The sequence below is a fragment of the Pyrus communis genome, chromosome 17 (genome assembly GCF_041283825.1).
Source record: "Pyrus communis isolate YQ-2024b chromosome 17, ASM4128382v1, whole genome shotgun sequence".
Taxonomy (NCBI): Eukaryota; Viridiplantae; Streptophyta; class Magnoliopsida; order Rosales; family Rosaceae; genus Pyrus; species Pyrus communis.
The window spans coordinates 7,796,397-7,811,872 of record NC_142581.1 but is presented as its reverse complement, the minus strand read 5'-3'; the positions used below and the strand labels follow the sequence as shown (position 1 = coordinate 7,811,872).

Here is a 15,476-nt window from a genome sequence, read left to right as displayed (position 1 = left end):
TCCTCAACTCAGGCTCGTGTGAAGAAACAGAGCTGGAGGACGCCGCTGCAGTTCGAGGTGGAGGTGGACGGGTTCAACTGCTCTAAGACTCTCGTGTCTCGTTTAGTACAGCAAGTTAAGGTAGGTGGAAAAAGGATAAGAATGGCGACGGAGGCGAGAGAAGGGAGTCGGCAGCGAGATGAGGATAGGACGGAGGCGAGACCGTTTGTGTCGTGTGTCACCGAGAGAAACGATCGGCTTCATCACCAGCTCGGGCCTCATCACCCATCGACGCCACTGCTACTTCTCTCTTCGCCGTCCCGCACGCCGCTCTCATACCTGCAAAACACACAAAACCCGAACAAAATCATATGTTTCTTAGATCTGAAATTGAAGAAACTTGGCTATGAATTTGTAGAAACTAACTTGAGGATCGGAAAGATGAAGGGAAGAGGATTATGAAGGTATAATTTGACGGTCTGTGGTGACAAGTGGAAGGCGGCGTTGTTGCCTGAAATATATGGACAGGAAGGATACGGGAAGGAGAGTGAAGGGGAAGGAAAAGACAGGATGAAGGGATGAGAGAGAAGACTAATAACCTTTTTTCATCTTCAAGTTTTTCATATTTTTTTCATTGTTATTTTGCACAATTATTTTTATACGTGCCGTTTGAAATCTAAAAAGTATATAGGGCAAATAATTCGAAATGTACATTTGAGGGTGGTATTCTTATTTTATTTAAAACAAAGGGCACGAAAATATTATTGTGTCAATTTGAAATTAATAAACAATCTTATTATTGTGGAATAGGAAAAAGTAAATATGTAGAGGGCACAAAAATCATACTTTTTATTTAAATATATTAAATTAGAGGGCACGAAAACTGCTATCGTGTCTTTGTAAATTAATATTAAATTTTCATTTCTGATATTAAAAGGACACATGAAAATTGGATGGACATTTGGGCACAAAAGTCTCGATTTTCGTGCCCAATAATGTGTTTGTGTCAACTTTTTTTACATTTGGGCACAATACTTGGTGCCCTTTATAAAATGTGCACTGTTCCACCCTTTTAGTGTTCAAGGGGACACAAACTCCTCATCCGTGTCCTCAATTTTGTATCCATAGCCCATTTTTCTTGTAGTGGTTGTCTCTTTTTATCCAACTATTTGTATAGGGATTAGTAGGGATATCTTTTATTTATGAGTAACTTTCGACATGGACAAAATAAGAAATTTGTCACCCATTTCTTCTTTAAAAATGACTTCAATATAGTGAATAGTTATTCCCAAGCTAATCCTCTCTATCAAATGAGTCCTAAGGGTTTTAGGAGGCATGGAAAAGGGTGCATTTTTTTTTTTACTGACTTTAAAAGATAGAGTCCATTTTTTATTTCGTGCTTATGTGGTTCTGAGCATTATACTGTAATTGAATGAGTGCGACTTAATTTATATATGTTTGTTTGAGTCTGAATAGAGAATTAAATAGTAATAATAGTTAATGTGTTGTTAATGTTCACTAATACAACTTAAAAATGATGAGCGAAAACTCTCAAAAAGATACAGCAAACCTTTTTTATTAGTTCGGACAAAGGTTCTCTTCTAGAATACAACCAACAATTAGCAAGCCATGCATAAAATGAAAGTAGTACTTCAGGTGGGGTTTTTTAATGCATGTCTGAAAACTAAAGAATCTGATCAAGCAACAGAGACGCCCTATAGCTTGTTCGTTTGCAATTCCATTACGTTCCCTTTACTCTTCTTTATAAACGAATTAATTAAGGCCCCACCTTCCATTTATCTCCAAAAAGCTCCGGAAGAAAAGCCAATCTTCAGCCGTCGGCCCCAGGCCATTGGCTTTTGGGTCCGGTGGCAGCCTCTTGTTTTCGCTTGCTTTAGTATATCATTTCTTCTCTATTTCCTTCTCTATGTTCTTTTCTAAGCTCTGTCTCAGATCTCTGAGTATTTGTCTCAGATTTCTCCTTACTTCTCACTCAAAAGCTGCTCACTGCCTGCCCCTTTTCTCCTCACCTTCACACCCATTTTTCCGTCCTTCCTCTTGCTCCCACTCTTATTTTCTAACCCAGAATCACGATTTATATCTTGGAGTATTGGACTCTATTTTCATACAATACCCAATCCTCCCAGCCCACTGCCGAACCGGCTTACTGGAAAATTTGGACGAAGTGTGGAACGATTCACGTCGGAACAAGGGTGTTTTACAAACCCCCTTTGCCCCTCCCCCTCCTCCTGTTACGTTCTGTGACCTTCCTTGCAGGTGTGGATGTGGAGGCTTTGTTTCTGTGTGGATGGATTTTGCGCAATACTGTCAAATCTAGTTTATGGTTTAGGTACTCTTTTTCTTTTGGAGCAACGGCTTTTTTTTTGTGGTGGAAGTGGCAGCGACAACAGCAGTCATTTGGATGCTAAAGATTAGGGTTTTTGTTGTTTTTCTGCTATTGTTGTCTATGGGTCTACATATGTATGGGCCTCTCTGTGTGTTTTGAGTTGTAACTCTACTTTGTTTGGGTCTGTTTTATCTTTTATGTCATACTTTGTTTTATGTAAGGCTTTGTGTTTTGTTTAGACTTAGGCCCATCTTTCACAAATTGTAATTTCCCTTACATTAATGGAGTGCTATTTCGAGGAAAGAAAAAAAAAAACAAGGCCTTCCATTTGTAATTAGACATGATCGCTTGCTCACCAAATAAAGATAGAAAATAAGACATAATTAATAATTTGATAGTCGGTAGTTTTTACATATAAGCAACTTTGCTGTCCAATTATCCCACATCAAGCGTCACATAAAGAGTGGCTGCAGGACCGAAGCCTACAAGACAACGGTGAATCTATGACTTTAAGGGCATCGACTCCTGTATAAACACCATGTGCAATATCACTGAGTTGTGCAACTTCCTAAAACTTTACTTGCTCGGAATTAAGCTTAGCAGCTGAGAGAGACTGCGCAATTTTTAGTGCCGTCTTTGTTTCCTCCTTCAAACTTAATACAGAAACATGGATACAAAATTCCTCTCCCTCCGGAGTCACATACTCCTACTTGCTGGAAAGCTATGTCAGACCAGAATCCTACCGGCATCGCTTGTCCAAAGTCTCCGAGTACGAGAACATTCCCGTTATTGACCTGGCTTCTCCCAACAGAGCCCAAACTGTGCAGCAAATTGGTGATGCCTGCAAAAATTATGGGTTTTTTAAATGTAAAGAAAGAGAAAGTACATAAGGCGGAGGTAAACTCTCCAGTTATGAGCCTTCTCTTTCTACAGATTAAAACTTGTAGAAAGTCTCATGGTTTTTTTGGGGGTCATCTGAGTATACAGCTTCAGCTTTTCCTCCAAAGGAAGGTTGAAAAACTCATTGGCCACCCCTATCATTTTTTTCCACTCCTTCTGTTGACACCCCATGGTTAATAACCTAGCACCGAAATCACCCGAATATCAACAAATATGTACACACACATATGCACTTGTACGTGTAATGATGAGTTTGTGAAAAATGCAATTATTGAGTTTTGCAATATCTTATATCTTAACTAGAGTGAGATAGGGATCGATCCATATATATAAGTTGCTAATTAATGATATAGGGAGGAGGGTACCTTAAAAAAAACCATAATTTTTGCAGGCATCACCAATTTGCTGCACAGTTTGAGCTCTGTTGGGAGAAGCCAGGTCAACAACGGGAATGTTTTTGCATTCGGAGTCTTTGGACAAGCGACACCGGTCGGATTCTGGTCTGACATAGCTTTCCGGCAAGTGGGAGTATATGACTCCGTATTCCCGGAGGGAGAGGATTTTTGTATCCACGTTTCTGTATTAAGTTTGAAGGGGGAGAAAGACAGCAATAAAAATGTGCAGTCTCTATCAGCTGCTAAGCTTGATTTAGAGCAAGTGAAGTTTTAGGAAGTTGCACAACTTCGTGATATTGCACATGGTATTTATACAGGAGTTGATGCCCTTAAAGTGGGAGATTAGTTAATAACTTAACAAATAAACCTGTAGGCTTGGTCTCGCAGCCAATATTTACTTGACACGATGTGGGATGATTGGAAGAGGATCTTGTTGATTATTAGAAAATACAAATGGAAGGTGGGGCCTTAATTATGAGTAAAGGGAAGGTACTCGAACTGCAAATGAACAAGCTACAGAGCGGCTCTCTTCCCTCATCGGATTCTTTTGTTTTTAGACATGCGTTAAAGGGCCAAGAGTCAGGCCGAATGATTTTTTAGTAATTTCAATTATTGTTCTTTTATTTTCATATACTAATTACAATTACTGAACAAAAGTGCTATTTAGGACTAGTTAATATGTTAACTCATCTCAGGGATTTTTTTTTTCTTTTAGAAAACCTTAACGGTACGAGAAAATTTTATTGATATCGAAAAAAGGATACACCTAGTCAAGGGGACAAAAACCTAATCCCTCATAATACAAGAAAAAAAGATAAAAAATACATGAAAAGAAAGGGGACATAAGCCTTACTCCTTTAAAAACAAAAACAACAACTATATAAGGTCATCTCCAATCAAAGGGTCTAGAGGGCCAGAGGGTTGAAAATAACCCGAAAATCATCTCCAACCGAGAGCCGAGCCGAAGGGCCAACCAACTAGCCCAACCCAGCCAGCCAGCTAGCCTCGGGCTGGGCCACAGATTTAAATGCAACGGCTAGTTGCTAACGTCAGCTAGCCATTATGTTTGAATTTTTTTTTTTAAATTTAAAATTCTATTTTTTTTTTCCTATAACTTCATAAGCCATTAAACAACATTAAATTAAATTAAGTAACATAAAACAACATTTGTAACAACTCATCCTGGAATTGACGGAATGGAAGGGCATTTTTGTCTTTCCACTTTGGGTTGTAAGCTATTTTTGAAAGGGTTACTATTTGAGTCTTAAATGGTGTGCTAAGTGGGGCCCACTTTCCGCTTCTGTCCCCCTTCCCATGCCTTTTCTTTCCCCCTCACACAACTCACGGACCTCTCTCTTCCTTGTCCCTCACCTCTATTCACTACAACTCTTTCTCTATCTCTGTCTTTGTCTCTGTCTCTTTTTCTGATGGTGGTATTATGTGTGAGTGTGAAGAACAAAGAGGGCTTTGCTCATCCACCCTCTTCTAGTTTTAGCATTTTACTCTCGTTCTCTCTTCCTTCTGACTACTAGAAATTTTGACTTTTTTGACAAAATTAGTTTGTTGGAAAAAAATCAAATTTTGTCGGTGAAGAGTCTTTTCAACGAAAAAATTCGTCGGCCATTTTGTCGTGCAAAGCATGTCACCTAAGAGTTTTCCCGACGATTTTTTATATTTCCTCATCTCAGTTTTAAGATGACAAATCTTAGCCGTCAAACTATCCCGTCACCATGATAACTTTGCGACAAAATAATTTGTTGGCAAAGTATTTGTTGGTTGTGACAAAATTTTTCATCGGCAAAGGGTGTTTCAAGCCTACAAAATGCATCTTTTAGTCAACAAGAGATGTCGTCGGCAAATATATTTCGTCGGGACAGTCTTGCTCCAACGACAAAATTAATTTCATCGGCTGAGACTTTCAATCTATTAAAAAAATTAATAAATTGAAAAATACAAAAATTATTCAAAGATAATGCTTCATTGATAGGTAATAAAAAATGTATAAGTACAGTGGTTATACAAAAGTATTCCATTATACAATAAAACTATCGCATCCTACTCTCATTCCTCGCTCAACATCGACTTAGTGATATCCTGCAAAAATAATACAAGTGGCAATTATATATGACAACACAAGAAAAGGCATCCTTAGCATGAAGAAAACACATTCAATGGAAGACACTTTGACACAACAAGCTGTTAAATATTAGAAAATGGGGAAGGGCTGCAACAACACCATAGTGTTACGATAAACCATGAAAGCCTAACCAATTTCTCAACAATACACCATGAAAGTTGCAGCAGTAAACTGAACCACTCTTGAGAAAAGAAAAATAAATAAATAAATAAAAAAAGAACAAAAAAAAAAAAAAAAAAAAACCCCTTTTTTAGTGCTTTGAATTTGACGGCAGTGTTAATCTCCAGCGGAATAAGGCAGTCGGTCTATCTGTGTATTTGCAGCGATGAGGGAGAGGGAGTGGGATGGAGAGAAACAATCGCTTCGTGTTTTACTAAAGTGCTTAATTCTTTTCCTTTTTTATTCTAACTTTGCGCTTCTAATTTGAAACCACGCTTTTATTTTGCGCCTCATTTTTTGTTAATAGTTTTTTCCCTCAGACGAAGAAATACTTTTCGTTGCCCTAAAATCGTCATCTAGTATTCTAAGACAGCAGAGAACGACAGTTTACCCGTCAAAATTAAATTCGTCGGGACATTGCTTTTTTTTTTTTTTTTGGCAGAAAGGTAATATTATTACCAACAACACAACATAATTACAAAGGAAGGGTCCAATTACAAGAAAAGCACAACATAAGATATAGACCCCCAAAACAGAGCCCAAAAAAAGATTTTGAGCCTAGAAACTAACAAACCATACAACAAACCCTAGTCCTGCAAGAACCACCGTCGTTGAAGCATCTCTGAGATCTCGCTGGAAACCTGATCTCCAAACAAACTCCATAGATCCAGCCAACCAACTTCGCATAAGTGATGGAAAACATGACTCCAACATCCTCCACAAAGCACCACACAACACGGAACCACAACCACAAACCAAAGGAAGCTAGTGATAGATGATCCCCTAGCAACAAAGTCATCGAAGGCAACAAAGCACCGAAGAGAAACCCATGGGAGGTGGTGGTGTGAACACCCGAGCTGAAACTCTACGCACTTCCCGGTAAAATTGCGTCAAAACGCGTTGATAGGTTATGGCAACATATCCGAAAATATATGGGGTCGAGGAAAGCCGAAGCCAAAATGGAAGAGTAGGAAGAGGAAGGAAGAATACTTGCATTTATGCCGACAAAATGATTGTCGGTTAACATTCAAATTTTCTATGCTAAAATTGATGATATAAATTGATTTTGGCTTTCATATTTAGCTGATAAATTAAAATTTTAGTCGATAAAGGACTCTTGTACCGACAAAATTTTGCTTTGTCGACTTAGAATTTGTCGACAAAATAATATTTTCTAGTAGTATTTTGGTAGGTAATTTCCCAACTTGTAAACAAGTCTTAGTTTATAGGCAACTCAACTCAAAGGCACGTTCCATCTTTTTCTAGTACGAAAAAATGGCTTTATTCATAATTCATAACATCACTAAGTAATGCATGCCGTGCTTAATTGTGCAGTGAATTAGTTGAAATAATGCATGGGATATGTTTGCAGATGTTGGGATAGAAAGATACAAATGCATATGAACAGTAATTCCAGTCTTCATCACCAATATCTTCCCAATGCAATCATAGGCCCAACTGAACCAACAAAACAATCGGCATATCATTGTGATGGTAACTCAAGTCAATCATACATTATCATGTGTTTTATTTTTCTATATATATAATAGTGTTTTAAGGGTTTGGAATTTCACTATGATGGCATCTCAAGTGTAAGTAAACTTTAGGCACTACAATAGAACTAGTCTTTTACGACGCACAAAGGCATCGTAAACAATTATTTACAGCATGGGAACCCTGAAGCAATAAAAGCCCCTGTTGTAAAAAATGTTTTGTCAAATACGACGTACTCTAGTAGTCGTGAACAATTTTAGTAAAACACGTTGTACATGCTCTTCAAGGTGTGCCTTGCATGCCTTAATTGATATTAGATACGGCGTTCATGGAGTGTCGTAATACTGCAAATAATTACGGCATACCTATGTGCCGTAATACATATTTGATATGGCGTTTGTTGAGTGTCGTAATAAAGTGAAAGTAAATTAAAATTGGACGCAATGCAGTTAGCGATTTTTTTCAATGGGATTACCAACAACCTTCTCACTTTTACTCATACCACATGTATTTTCACTTGCACGAAAAATTATGAATGCAATTAATTTTTTGTTTGGAAACTATTATTGGCAACAAAAAATTTAATTATGCACTCCTTATAAAAGTATTATTTTTCCTTCTAAAGATAACAAGTTTTGAGTGCACAGTTAGATTTTTGGAGACAATAACAATTCCATTTAGGTTGACAAACTAAAGTTTTAATTACACTAACAAAGAAGAAGAATAGTGGAATTTTAATTTTTGAGTACAACGATATATTTTATACTAAAGGGAAGGGAGAGGTCGGTTAAGCCACACAATGGACAATCTAATTTGATATCGAATTCACCATCCATGAGATTCAAACCTAAGACCTTTTACTTTAATTTTGAGTGCTAGTGGAGTGTACATGGCAACAAGAGAAGAGAGAAGGTAAGTAGGAAAGTTCTTAGCATTTCTCTTTCTTTATATGACTAATATGTTAAAATTTTGCAATGCAATTACCTCTATAAATGATCACTTAAACCTTGTTTGATAGAAATGATTGGCTTGCTATTTACTATACTACAGGGATTTTAAAGGAAAAAATGAATAACAAATTTCTTATTTTGTCGAAGTTGAAAGTTACATATAAAGAATAGTTGTCTCTTTTAATCTAACCATTTATATAGGGGTTAGTAGGGATATCTTTTATTTATGAGTAACTTTCGACATGGACAAAATAAGAAATTTGTCACTCATTTTTTCTTTAAAAATGACTTCAATACAGTGAATAGTCATTCTCAAACTAATCCTCTCTATCAAATGAGTCCTTGGGGTTTTAGGATGCGTGCAAAATGGTGCACTTTTTTTTTACTGACTTTAAAAGATAGAGTTCATTTTTTATTTAGGGCTTATGTGGTTCTGAGCATTACACTGTAGTTGAATGAGTGCGACTTAATTTATATATGTTTGTTTGAGTCTGAATAGAGAATTAAATAGTAATAATAGTTAATGTGTTGGTAATGTTCACTAATACAACTTAAAAATGATAAGCGAAAACTCTCGAAAAGATACGGTGAACCTTTTTTATTAGTTCGGACAAAGGTTCTCTTCTAGAATACAACCAACAATTAGCAATCCATGCATAAAATGAAAGTAGTACTTCAGGTGGGGTTTTTTAATGCATGTCTGAAAACCAAAGAATCTGATCAAGCAAAAGAGACGCCCTACAGCTTGTTCGTTTGCAATTCCACTACGTTCCCTTTACTCTTCTTTATAAACGAATTAATTAAGGCCCCACCTTCCATTTATCTCTAAAAAGCTCCGGAAGAAAAGCCAATCTTCAGCCGTCGGCCCCAGGCCATTGGCTTTAGGGTCCGGTGGCAGCCTCTTGTTTTCGCTTGCTTTAGTATATCATTTCTTCTCTGTTTCCTTCTCTATGTTCTCTTCTAAGCTCTGTCTCAGATTTCTCCTTACTTCTCACTCAAAAGCTGCTCACTGCCTGCCCCTTTTCTCCTCACCTTCACACCCATTTTTCCATCCTTCCTCTTGCTGCCACTCTTATTTTCCAACCCAGAACCACGATTTAGATCTTGGAGTATTGGACTCTATTTTCACACAATACCCAATCCTCCCAGCCCACTGCCGAACCGGCTTACCGGAAAATTTGGACGAAGTGTGGAACGATTCACATCGGAACAAGGGTGTTTTACACACCCCCTTTGCCCCTCCCCCTCCTCCTGTTACGTTCTGTGACCTTCCTTGCAGGTGTGGATGTGAAGGCTTTGTTTCTGTGTGGATGGATTTTGCGCAATACTTTCAAATCTAGTTTATGGTTTAGGTACTCTTTTTCTTTTGGAGCAACGGCTTTTTTTTGTGGTGGAAGTGGCGGCGACAGCAGCAGTCATTTGGATGCAGAAGATTAGGGTTTTTGTTGTTTTTCTGCTATTGTTGCCTATGGGTCTACATATGTATGGGCCTCTTTGTGTGTTTTGAGTGGTAGCTCTACTTTGTTTGGGTCTGTTTTATTTTTATGTCATACTTTGTTTTATGTAAGGCTTTGTATTTTGTTTAGACCTAGGCCTATCATTCACAAATTGTAATTTCCCTTACATTAATCATTAATGGAGTGCTATTTCGGATAAAAAAAAAAAAAAAAAAGGCCTTCCATTTGTAATTAGACATGATCGCTTGCTCACCAAATAAAGATAGAAAATAAGACATAATTAATAATTTGATAGTCGGTAGCTTTTACATATAAGCAACTTTGCTGTCCAATTATCCCACGTCAAGCGTCACATAAAGATTGGCTGCCGGACCGAAGCCTACAAGACAATGGTGAATCTATGACTTTAAGGGCATCGACTCCTGTATGAACACCATGTGCAATATCACTGAGTCGTGCAACTTCCTAAAACTTTACTTGCTCGGAATTAAGCTTAGCAGCTGAGAGAGACTGCGCAATTTTTAGTGCCGTCTTTGTTTCCTCCTTCAAACTTAATACAGAAACATGGATACAAAATTCCTCTCCCTCCGGAGTCACATACTCCCACTTGCTGGAAAGCTATGTCAGACCAGAATCCTACCGGCATCGCTTGTCCAAAGTCTCCGAGTACGAGAACATTCCCTATATTGACCTGGCTTCTCCCAACAGAGCCCAAACTGTGCAGCAAATTGGTGATGCCTGCAAAAATTATGGGTTTTTTTAATGTAAAGAAAGAGAAAGTACATAAGGCGGAGGTAAACTCTCCAGTTATGAGCCTTCTCTTTCTATAGATTAAAGCTTGTAGAAAGTGTCATGGTTTTTTTGGGGGTCATCTGAGTATACAGCTTCAGCTTTTCCTCCAAAGGAAGGTTGAAAAACTCATTGGCCACCCCTATCATTTTTTTCCACTCCTTCTGTTGACACCCCATGGTTAATAACCTAGCACCGAAATCACCCGAATATCAACAAATATGTACACACACATATGCACTTGTACGTGTAATGATGAGTTTGTGAAAAATGCAATTATTGAGTTTTGCAATATCTTATATCTTAACTAGAGTGAGATAGGGATCGATCCATATATATAAGTTGCTAATTAATGATATAGTGAGGAGGGTACCTTAAAAAACCCATAATTTTTGCAGGCATCACCAATTTGCTGCACAGTTTGAGCTCTGTTGGGAGAAGCCAGGTCAACAACGGGAATGTTTTTGCATTCGGAGTCTTTGGACAAGCGACACCGGTCGGATTCTGGTCTGACATAGCTTTCCGGCAAGTGGGAGTATATGACTCCGTATTCCCGGAGAGAGAGGATTTTTGTATCCACGTTTCTGTATTAAGTTTGAAGGGGGAGAAAGACAGCAATAAAAATGTGCAGTCTCTCTCAGCTGCTAAGCTTAATTTAGAGCAAGTGAAGTTTTAGGAAGTTGCACAACTTCGTGATATTGCACATGGTATTTATACAGGAGTTGATGCCCTTAAAGTGGGAGATTAGTTAATAACTTAACAAATAAACCTGTAGGCTTGGTCTCGCAGCCAATATTTACGTGACACGATGTGGGATGATTGGAAGAGGATCTTGTTGATTATTAGAAAATACAAATGGAAGGTGGGGCCTTAATTAGGAGTAAGGGGAAGGTACTCGAACTGCAAATGAACAAGCTACAGAGCGGCTCGCTTCCCTCATCGGATTCTTTAGTTTTTAGTTTTTAGACATGCGTTAAAGGGCCAATGAGTCAGGCCGAATGATTTTTTAGTAATTTCAATTATTGTTCTTTTATTTCCATATCCTAATTACAATTATTGAACAAAAGTGCTCTTTAGGACTAGTTAATATGTTAACTCATCTAAGGGATTTTTTTTTTCTTTTAGAAAACCTTAACGGTACGAGAAAATTTTATTGATATCGAAAAAAAGGATACACCTAGTTAAGGGGACAGAAACCTAATCCCTCATAATACAAGAAAAAAAGATAAAAAATACATGAAAAGAAAGGGGACATAAACCTTACTCTTTTAAAAACAAAAACAACTATATAAGGTCATCTCCAATCAAAGGGTCTAGAGGGCCAGAGGGTCGAAAATAACCCGAAAATCATCTCCAACCGAGAGCCGAGCCGAAGGGCCAACCGACTAGCCCAACCCAGCCAGCCAGCTAGCCTCGGGCTGGGCCACAGATTTAAATGCAACGGCTAGTTGCTAACGTCAGCTAGCCGTTATGTTTGAATTTTTTTTTTTTAAATTTAAAATTCTATTTTTTTTTTCCTATAACTTCATAAGCCATTAAACAACATTAAATTAAATTAAGTAACATAAAACAACATTTGTAACAACCCATCCTGAATTGACAGAATGGAAGAGCATTTTCATCTTTCCACTTTGGGTTGTAAGATATTTTTGAAAGGATTACTATTGAAGTCTTAAATGGTGTGCTAAGTGGGGCCCACTTTCCCATGCCTTTCCTTTCCCCCTCACACAACTCAGGGACCTCTCTCTTCCTTGTCCTTCACCTCTATTCTCTACAACTCTTTATCTATCTCTGTCTTTGTCTCTGTCTCTGTCTCTCTTTTTGATAGTGGTATTATGTGTGAGTGTGAAGAACAGAGAGGGCTTTGCTCATCCACCCTCTTCTGGTTTTAGCATTTTACTCTCGTTCTCTCTTCCTTCTCACTACTAGAAATTTCGACTTTTCCGACAAAATTAGTTTGTTGGCAAAAATCAAATTTTGTCGACGAAGTGTCTTTCTCAACGAAAAAATTCGTCGGCCATTTCGTCGTGCAAAGCATGTCGCCTAAGAGTTTTCCCGACGATTTTTTATATTTCCTCATCTCAGTTTTAAGACGACAAATCTCAGCCGTCAAACTATCTTGTCACCACGATAACTTTGTGACAAAATAATTTGACGGCAAAGGATTTGTCGGTTGCGATTTCATCGGCAAAGGGTGTTTCAAGCCTACAAAATGCATCTTTTAGCCAACACGAGATGTAGTTGTCGGAAAATATATTTCGTCGGGACAGTCTTGCTCCAACGACAAAATTAATTTCATCAGCTGAGACTTTCAATCTGTTAAAAAAAAAAACAATTGAAAAATACAAAAATTGTTCAAAGATAATGCTTCATTGATAGGTAATAAAAAATGTATAAGTACAGTGGTTATACAAAAGTATTCTATTATACAATAAAACTATCGCATCCTACTCTCATTCATCGCTCAACATCGACTTAGTGATATCCTGCAAAAATAATACAAGTGGCAATTATTATATATGACAACACAAGAAAACGCATCCTTAGCATGAAGAAAACACATTCAATGGAAGACACTTTGACACAACAAGCTGTTAAATATTAGAAAATGGGGAAGGGCTGCAACAACACCATAGTGTTACGATAAACCATGAAAGCTTAACCAATTTGTCAACAATACCCCATGAAAGTTGCGGCAGTAAACTGAACCACTCTTGAGAACAAGATTACTTATGCACGCATAGTTACAGCTCTCCCAACATTGTACATGTTACCACATCTACATATGAGTTGAGTAACAACTACATATGCTGGATTATTCAAAAGATTTGTAAACATGGAGTTTAGAATGGTTTAGAGAGATCCGGGCAAATAGCTAACATTGTACACGTTACCTGTCAATTTGAAGAAGCCATCACTTGCATAAACTATAGGCATGTCTGGTAAGTGTGGATCAGTTCAATCATATCTAAGCAAATAAAAAGTACAATCATCAGTGAGAGATAAAATGAAGGCTGAACTGAGAAGGCCCACCCCTGATAAGCTGGATCTCTTCCCACAAACTAATATGGCCGTTCACTCCGGACAAGATGCATTAACCGCAGTTGCAGCTCTCGTCTTCTCTACATCACCTGCCTCGCACGATTCTTCAATGTCGGATCCTGCGTGTTACATAGTAAACTAAGACTCAACCACAACACATCACAATAAAAAACTAGAAACCGCGATCAACATAGCTAGAACACCAAAAAGAATGTAATTTAACATTAACATCACAACCAATCATAGATAACAGGAAACGACTATTGAAAAAGTAATATATTACAACATTACTTGGAACAAAAAAGTAAGCTGTGGCATTACACGAACCTCTACTATCAGCATCATCTAGTGCAGATTCCAAAACCTTCGGCCTGTTCCTCAATCCCTTCTACAAAACATTCGCCGCTCTATGTTCGATCGAGTCCCAAATAACATGTGGGGATTAGGAAATGGATCAGCAATCAAAATTAACAACCCTAATTGTCGGATACACCAAGCCCTGCAACTTAAAAGGTTAAATTAAATTTTCCAACTTCAAACCCTAAATTAAATCCTACAAATTCAACTGGCAGACGTAGAATTAGAGAGGAGAATGAAGATAACCACTTAAAGAGATGACTGACCTTCGAGTTCTGGGCACCTTTGATGGGTTTTTTCTTTTTCATCCACCCTTATAAATATAACACACAATAGGCTCGCAACCTAATACAAATTCAAGCCCACAAATTCCATTTCAATTCTGACAAAACAAATCGAAAAACAAAATTGAAAACCCAAATGAATTACAGAGACAACTGATGGGCTTATGCATCAGAACTTGAATTGAAGAGGACAATTAGAAGGGAAAGAAAAAAGAAAAAAGAAAAAAGAAAAAAGAAAAAAGAAAAGAGAAAAGGAAAAAAAAAAAAAAAACCCTTTTTTAGTGCTTTGAATTTGACGGCGGTGTTAATCTCCAGCGGAATGAGGCAGTCGGTCTATTTGTTGTCTTTCGGCATGGTCGTGCAACCCTCATTCTACGTGAATAGTCACATCCTATTGAAGAATATGGAATTTCGTGTCGGGATTGTGCCTCAGTGGTGACGAAATGGATTGTTGGACGACTTTCAACATCGGACCGATACTCTGCAATATGTGTTCCTTAGGAATTGCGAGCAGAGTCGGATCTACATATGAGTGTTTGGAAATGGAAAGTTTTTAATGGTATGAGTTGGTTAAGACCAACTGGAGAACCGAAACGGTGATGCTACTCTGCAACATGCATTCCTTAAGAATTGCGAGCAGAGTCGTATCTACACAAAAGTGTGGTGAAACAGAAAAATCTTAAGTGGTTTGAATTTGGAAGACCTAAATTGGTGATGTCACTCTGCAACATACATTCCCTAAGAATGGCCGGCAAAGTCATGTCTAAAAGGAAAATGTTCGAAACATTTGAAATGTGTGTTGAAGAATGCGAGTAAGTGCTAGGTGTTGCGAAGTTTAGTAAATGTTAGTTGGTGAGATCGACTCAGTGTCCTTGGACTCGCTTTCGTTAAAGAAATCGTGTGGATTCTTAGAACAATTCTCGGTGATTGTTCTATCGATAACTTTCTTGCTTACTTCAATCACGAAGTCAGGTTTGCTAAATATCGATTGTCAGTTGTACGTCAAATTCTTCAAACGTTGTTTTTGTCCAGAGTAGATACTTTTCTTGGGAGTTTCTTTGGTAGCAGAAGTTATTCTTACCAAAACCAAGGTTGTGGCAGTTGGAAATCGAGAATCTTCTCGAGTGTCGTGAATTACAAAATATCATTGGTCTTATCGATTTCTATAAACAGTTGCCAACGATTC

The 15,476-nt window shown here is 37.8% G+C and overlaps 2 long non-coding RNA genes across 4 annotated transcripts; both read right to left on the bottom strand.

The window, feature by feature from the left end:
• Positions 1-5,650: 5,650 nt before the first annotated feature.
• LOC137749234 (uncharacterized) lies at positions 5,651-14,623 on the bottom strand. 3 transcript variants are annotated; one of them, XR_015958716.1, is made up of 5 exons: positions 14,563-14,623; positions 14,273-14,351; positions 13,977-14,148; positions 13,502-13,768; positions 12,959-13,093 (listed from the first exon to the last, which is right to left on the bottom strand). It is a non-coding gene; the product is annotated as an uncharacterized LOC137749234 (long non-coding RNA). The 3 variants fall into 3 exon arrangements; XR_011070193.2 differs by lacking the exons at positions 12,959-13,093; positions 14,563-14,623 and adding an exon at positions 5,651-5,715 and having other exon boundaries at positions 14,273-14,546; XR_011070192.2 differs by lacking the exon at positions 14,563-14,623 and having other exon boundaries at positions 14,273-14,544.
• On the bottom strand, positions 10,076-11,452 carry LOC148689353 (uncharacterized). Its single transcript, XR_015958265.1, has 2 exons — positions 10,981-11,452; positions 10,076-10,796 (listed from the first exon to the last, which is right to left on the bottom strand). It is a non-coding gene; the product is annotated as an uncharacterized LOC148689353 (long non-coding RNA).
• Positions 14,624-15,476: the final 853 nt, after the last annotated feature.